This window comes from Sus scrofa, chromosome 14, assembly GCF_000003025.6.
Source record: "Sus scrofa isolate TJ Tabasco breed Duroc chromosome 14, Sscrofa11.1, whole genome shotgun sequence".
Taxonomy (NCBI): Eukaryota; Metazoa; Chordata; class Mammalia; order Artiodactyla; family Suidae; genus Sus; species Sus scrofa.
The window spans coordinates 91,235,404-91,242,635 of record NC_010456.5 but is presented as its reverse complement, the minus strand read 5'-3'; the positions used below and the strand labels follow the sequence as shown (position 1 = coordinate 91,242,635).

At 40.9% G+C, this 7,232-nt stretch overlaps 1 pseudogene; it reads left to right on the top strand.

Moving 5' to 3' along the window:
- LOC110256825 lies at positions 1,951-6,990 on the top strand (annotated as a pseudogene).

Sequence of the window (7,232 nt, the reverse complement as noted above, 5' to 3'; positions counted from 1 at the left end):
TGCACATGCCAGTCCCAAACCCCCAGTCCATATGGAATGATTGGCCAGCAGGGACCTGCTATACAGCACAGAGAACCCTACCCAGCACCCTGTGATGATCCATGTGGGAAAAGATTCTGAAACAGAATGGATATGTATATATGTATGATAGGGCTACTTTGTGTTACAGCAGAAATTATCACAACTTAGTAAATTAACTCTACTTCAAGTAAACTTAAAAAAAGAAGGGAGTCATCATATAAAGAGCCAGGATGAGTATTCACGCCTAGGGAAATCTCAATTGTGGGAAAGGCCAGAGTGTGCTCAGAGCACTGGTGGGAGCTGGCTGGGTCTCAAGCAAGGGAGAAGGATGCTGGGCTTGAGACTGGAAAGCAAGGAAGTGACAGGCATGTGGATCTATTGTAAGTGTGACAGGCAGTGTTCTAGAACTTTAAACAATGAAGAGATGGGATTGGATTGTTGTTGGCAAGGTCACTCTGCTGTTGAACTGTGAGTGGTAAAAGGAGGGAAATGAGAGAGAGAAGCTTAGAGGCCATTGTGGAGAAGGGGAGAAAAGGTGATGCTTTTCATTGGAGGGTCGTGGTCAAAGTGGAGACACAAACGGGCATGAGGCATATATGGAACTGACCGTGGATTCTTTGTGGAAAGGGAGGTGAAAGAAGACCATTGAGCCAAACTCCTATGTCTTTGGATGGAGGAAATAATGATTGTAGTGACCCTTCCTGAGATGAGGATGCCAGCAGAAGGCTCAGGCTGGAAGGTTGGGAAGGAGGAATGCCAGTCCTGGCCCTGAAGGAGCTGAAACACTTTGGTGACAGGCATCCTTCATGGGTAGGTGTGAATGTGATATGTGTTCCATGTATGGAGGGGCTGTTGCTCATTGGTCTATACGTTTTACTTCCTTACTCCCACTCTGGTTCATCTGGGCTCCCACTAAAGGCTAGTGGTGCTTTATGCAGCCTAAGCAGTGACAGAGAGTACCAGATAGGGCTCTAAGATTCTGCTGTTCAGAGATCATGCTGTTCATCCTGGACTCATGAACATGGTCAAAGGGAACCTGGAGGAACAAAGTTTGCACTCGTTTGGAATTATGTATTTTCCCTTAATATTCAGCAGTGAAGAAAGGACGCACATACTGCCTTCTTTAAGTTAGGTAACAGATACAGCATCCATAGAATGATGGCATTAAGGGGCATTGAAAATGAATGTAACTTTTCTGAGAGACGATGGTTCCATCCATGCCTCTTCTGGAAGATTAGGGTAGGAATTAAGAGGTGATGTTTCTGAGGCCCCACAGTCAATATGTGAACCTATCCAAAGTGCCAGGACTCTGTGGTGACTAGGCACCATATTTTACACAAAGCACAGTGTTTATAAGAGATTGTCAGGAAAAATTGCAAAGTTTACACATTTCATAAGGGTGGGATCTTGTTTGCTGATGCAAAGGGAAAAAGTAATAAATATTGTCAATATAACTAACATAGGATCACTACACTCCTTTTACACCCAAAGGCAGTTTGACTTAACTTATCCAAAATAAATAAATAAATAAATAACGGTTCTGGCAACATAGAAGCCTTGCAGTCCTTCCTTCTCCATAGGTGCACTCCTGGGAGAACCAACACACAACTCCATAATGTGAAAATTGGGACATACTTGAAGGCTTTCATCCAGAAAAAAAATGTAAAATTGATTTCATCGTAGCCAGATGATGAAACTACTTGCACTTGAAATGTTCATAATAAAGTTCACTTTAATAATAATTTTGAGTTTCCTGGTGGTGCAGCAGGTTAAGGATCCAGCATCATCTCTATAGCAGCACAAGTTTGATACTTGATTCAGGAACTTCTGAATGCTGTAGGGCTCAGCCAAAAAAAAATTTAATAAATAAATAAATTAAAATTATTTTAATAAAAATTGCAAGTATTGCAAGTATTGTAATTTGTATTTCCAAAAGTTAATTATTGTGTGTCATCACTTGAACTCCAGTCACACAAGGGGACTGCCTATGTTCCAGAGAGTAAAGGTAAACCTGTATTTGTTACCTTACATCTGTACCCCAACTTTGGTGGACCTCTTGCAGGTTTAGCCAATAGCCATGCCTCTAAGGTTGATAAGGTTATGATGCTGTGGAATAAAAAAGTATTGCAATAGCTAGAACAGATTTGGCAAAACAGGAACTTCCTGCTACAGGGATCAAACACTGTGTTAACTTGCACCAAATGGGGAAAATGCTATAATCTGTTCAATTACTGAAGCGTAGCCCCACTCACGATGAAGTTTGGAATTCTAGGTCTACTGAGTTTTATGTTATTTATGGATTTATTCCTGCCAAAGAGACAATTTTCGACTTGAAATGTGATCCAGTGTTTGACTTTGGAACCAGTGCTCTAACACAGCTTATTTCGTCCTCATGGCTATGCTATTAATGCTAGCTAGATTTAGGAATCTGAGGGACAAATGCAATCATGGGATGTTTAAAAAATGCAACTCTATTTCAAAACCAGTAGCCACTGATTCTCCATATTTTGCTTGGTGCCCAGATGGGGAGCACATGTTTACTGCCATGCAAGCTCCCAGGTTGCATGTTAATATGGGCACAAGCTTTGGTATTATGCCAGCCCTATCCTGGCAACCATTATTGGATGGATTATTTCCAGCAAAAACAATAGCTTCCCAAGTACTTCAAGTAAAGTACCCAATTAGGAACATAAATTTGCAATGGTTGATAGATTCTCAGCTTTTACGAAATAAACTAATCACCAATTCCAAGCTGCCTGAGAGGAAATCACCCCAGAATAATAAATCACAATCAGGAAATGATAAGCCATTATCAAGAGCAGTCCTTAAAAAGCATAGGAAATATGAGGCTAAAAAAGCTGCAAAACAGGAAGCAGGAAGTGACACGAACCAAGATTTGGCACCTACCCCTGCCCCACAGAGTACCCTGTGGAACACTTCATCTCAGTTAACATCTGAAGACCATGAGACAAATGAAAAATTCCAGATCCTAAAGAAGACCCAAAAGCAGTTAAACCTTGAAAAAACAAGCAGCAAATGAAACATGGCGAGAAAAATAATGACAGAGAAAATTTAAAAAGATACCACACTTCTTCAGGAGCTGGAAGATTTGGAATTGGTTACATTAAAAATTCGCCAAGGGTGAGTTGTTAGCATAAATCAGAGGGAACGCATCCTATGTGTTAAACCCTATAGTGCACTGAATGTTGTCTGGCCACTACATACCCACATGTACTGCTCAACTATAACGCAACCAGTTATCCAAACTTCAGCAAATATGTGAAATTTATTCATAATGTCCACTAACTCAATACATTTCAAAACCTGGTATAGAAAAGAGATATGCGAATTGCTTAGTTAAGCTCAAGACAATGAAAGTCCGATCTGATCTTATTCAGTATGATTTGCCATATATGAATAAAGTCATTTTAAATTTAAATCAGCATGACCCATTAGGTTGGTTAAAAGTAGTGCAAAACAGGCAAGGTGAACAAAAGTTTGTTTCTCTAACATTGGAATGAATATTAGTTTTCTCCTGAACTTGTCCTAACTCACTAAGTTGATCAGAATAAATTCAATAGAGTAAATTTGCAGAAAACTGAATTGCTTTAGAGTCCACTTCCTCTGGAAACCTTTAAAGATTTCATTTTTAAACCAAAACTTAGGCTTTACTTTACCCGATGAGGAACTACAGAAGAGCCTGAATATATGCATAGCTGTCACATCGCCTCACAAAAAGGAATTTAGGCAGTCTCTTTGGTGGCTGGGAATGGTCAGAGATGGAGCTGCACACAGAATTCTGATGTGAAGAGCCCCCCATTTATTTGTGCATATGTATTTCATGCCTCCCATGAGTTAAGGTTTGTCTAAACATGGTCAAGATATAATAAAAAGTTCCATGTGGAATCTGTCAGGAAGAACATTAATAATATAGGTTAAAGTTCCTAGCAGGTAAAAAGAACTTAAAGAACTAAGAAACCAAGGCAAAATGGAATCCAATTAAAGTAGTAGAACACAAGAGAATAAATGTGCCAAGAAAGGGACCCCAGAGAAACTGCTTTGAGAAACCAGTAGGAGGGGCTCCGCTCAGTTCCTGAGGGGTGGTGACACCTTCAGAGCGAGCCCTGGAAGCAGCGTTTTTTCCATCTAGGATTTCCTCGTGGTTTGGACACAGAGATGCGCTATAGAAGCAGGTTTCTGTGAAGCGTCCAGCCAGCAGAGGCAGAGAATGGCTGAAGTTTGTGGGGAGGGTACCACCGTCTGCCCAGTAGAATACTGGGTCTTCCCTGGTCTTTCTCCATCTTCAGTTTTGATCTTGAATACAAATTTGAGCTGTCTCCACAGTCGTCAGACACAGGATTTCTTTTGCAGACTTTATGTAGCTGAGAGCAATGCTTCTTCCCCCTGTGGGCGCAGGATGCTATCCTCAAACTTTATAACACAGGAAACAGGCTGTGCCGTGGAGAGCATGTTCCTGCTGCCATGCTCTTTATTGCTGCATTGATGATGACCAGGCAAACAGAATGCCACAAGGACAACTTCAGGCTGAGGTCACTGGGAAATAAAGGGTTACTCTGAACAGCAGCTCCTTGGTGCTGCTCTGCTCTGCTTGGAGAGGTGGGAATCCCTCCCAAAGGGAAAAGGTGATTCTCATGGATGAAATAAAGGCTCTAAAGGTGAAATCTCTTGCTGTTGCCCAAGGAGGGATAATAGAAATAAAAGGCTTAATTTTCTTCCTCTGTATCCTAGAATAACTCAGTCAAGCTAGCAATGGCACTGGTTTCCCGGCACAGAGCTTCTGATGAGGCGAGCCAGGCACCACGTGGAAAGCAAAGGGCAGCGTCTACTGAAGGGAAACAGGCCTTCCCTAGAGTCCTGGAGAAAGTGCTGGAATTCTTCCTTGTGCTGCTGTAGCCCTATGACCCACATCCTTTTCTTAATTCCTTGGCTGAAGAAACTGCGGGGAAAGCCTTCACTACCTTTAGCTCCTGGAAAACCATTTGAAGTCTGGTTCCTGTCATCTCTGCAGCTGTGGTCTTTCTCTGGGAGAACTTGATTGAACGGCATGACCAAGAGATTTATTCTCAGGAGGCCTGAAACCAGAGATAAAGGAAGGGCCTGGGAATGCAAAGGAGAATAAGAATCACATTGAACTCAAAAGTCACATTGAACTTATAGGTTCCATTTGTGGGAGGGGGAAGGAGGGAGGAGAGAGGAAAAAGAAGGTTGCTTCTGCCTTTGCTTCTGCTCCACTCCCGCTACCTAAGAAACCATACAGTGGTCCATTCTGCCAGACTCTTCATGGCCCAGGATATTGGTGGTGGTGTGGTAACCCAGGTATTGTCACTCATACTCTCTTAGAATCAACATCATACAATCCCAGGGCCTCGCTGGAATCTGCTCTCTATCCATTCTGTAATCAGCTGTCATTTTTATCACATACAGTTTACAAAGCCCTTTCACACTTGTTCACTCAAATCGGTTTACTGAGAGACAATCTGGGGAACCATGGAAGACCCTGGAGCTCTTACAGTGAACAAGACAGGGATGGTTTGAGTCCTCAGGGAGTTCCCAGCCTAGGGCAGAGACAGGCATGAAAAAAGTTTCTAAGTCAGTGATAGTGAAGTAATTATATGTTGTGATACATGTGATGAAAATAAAGAGAAACTGAGATGCAATATATGTTAATAATTACATAAGTGCAAATGGATGCAATTCTCAAATTAGAAGCAGGAGGGGAAATGAAAGTTAGTGCATTAAGCCCTGGATACAGTGTTTTCTTGGGAGAGGAAGAAATGTTTTGGAACAAGCCCTCTGTGCTGGTTGCACGCATTGAATAGGCTCACTTTAGGTTGACGGGATGGCCCACCACAACAGTGACATTAGTGACCTTCAGATGTCAGGATGTTTAGTCCCTTGTTCCAGGAAAAGACCCTACAGTCTCCACGCTGGCAGTGGAAGTCTAGGGATGGCTCTAAATCAATTAGCAACTAACTTAATTCTCCTTTTGCTGGCCCAGTTTTCTTGTGCCTGATGTTTCCAAATAGAAACAGAACCTCTTCCAATTTCTTTAGCAAAAGAAACCTCAAGTATCCTCTGTGTGGCAGAGGTGGCTATATAAATTGTGGCACCAAGTGCAAAATGAAAATGTGAGTCCCCTTCTTGAAAAAGCTGGAGAAATTTATTGTTAAATGTTCTTAAACATAAAGCTTTTCCTTTGTTCTATGATCTGAATTATTGCGAAATCATTTAAGATTATGGACTTAAGATTTTTAAACTGCTATTAATTGCTTTAAAAATCATTACCTATTTAGAATTAATAACTATGTCTTTATCCCAAGTCTTCCTTGATCTAATTATCAATATATTTGCTTTATTTTGTTGGAATAGGTTTTCTGAAATTTCTAATAGGGCTTCTAGTTGGCAAATTTTCTGAGCTCTTAGAGGGCTTTAAAAAGCTATTTTTTACCTAGTATTTTTTTATTTTGCTTGGAATAGAATTCCAGTTCAGAATCACATGGCAACGATTTTGAAGATATTGCTCCACTGCTTTTAGAAATCCTCTCTTGCTTTTGAGAAATATGATTCTTTTTCCTTTGTGGAAAAAACTACATTCTCCTTTGTTTTCCTTTATTAGCCTTTAGGACCCTTTTTCTCTGAAATGTCACCATGTCTGTAACACTCGTCCTATCTATCACAGTGTCCTGTTTGGATGTGAGGACTCGTGTCTGCATTTCTGAAACTTCTGTCTTCTGTTATATTCCTCCCTTCAATTCTCTGTGTTGATTTTTTTCCCTCTTGCAAATTGAATTAGGCAGAATTTGGAACAATATGATAAACCTTCTCTGTCTCACAATGCTCCTTTAATACTTTCCATTTCTCTGTCTTTGGGGGTTATATTTTGGAAGAATTCTTTGTTGACATCTTCCAGTTTACAAATTCAATTTTCAGCTACATTTATTCTCCTCTTTAACCCACTTTTAAATTTCATTGATCTTATTTTCTGTCTTCCTAGATCTCTAGGAGTTTTGTATTAATTTATATAGAAAATACTTTCAGATTTCCCGTTGTGGCTCAGTGGGTTAAGAGCACAACAAAGCATCCATGAGGATGTGGGTTCAATCCCTGGCCTCAATTAGTGTGTTAAGGATCCAGTATTGCCACAAGCAGCGTCATAGGTCGCACATATGGCTCGAATCCAGTGTTGCTGT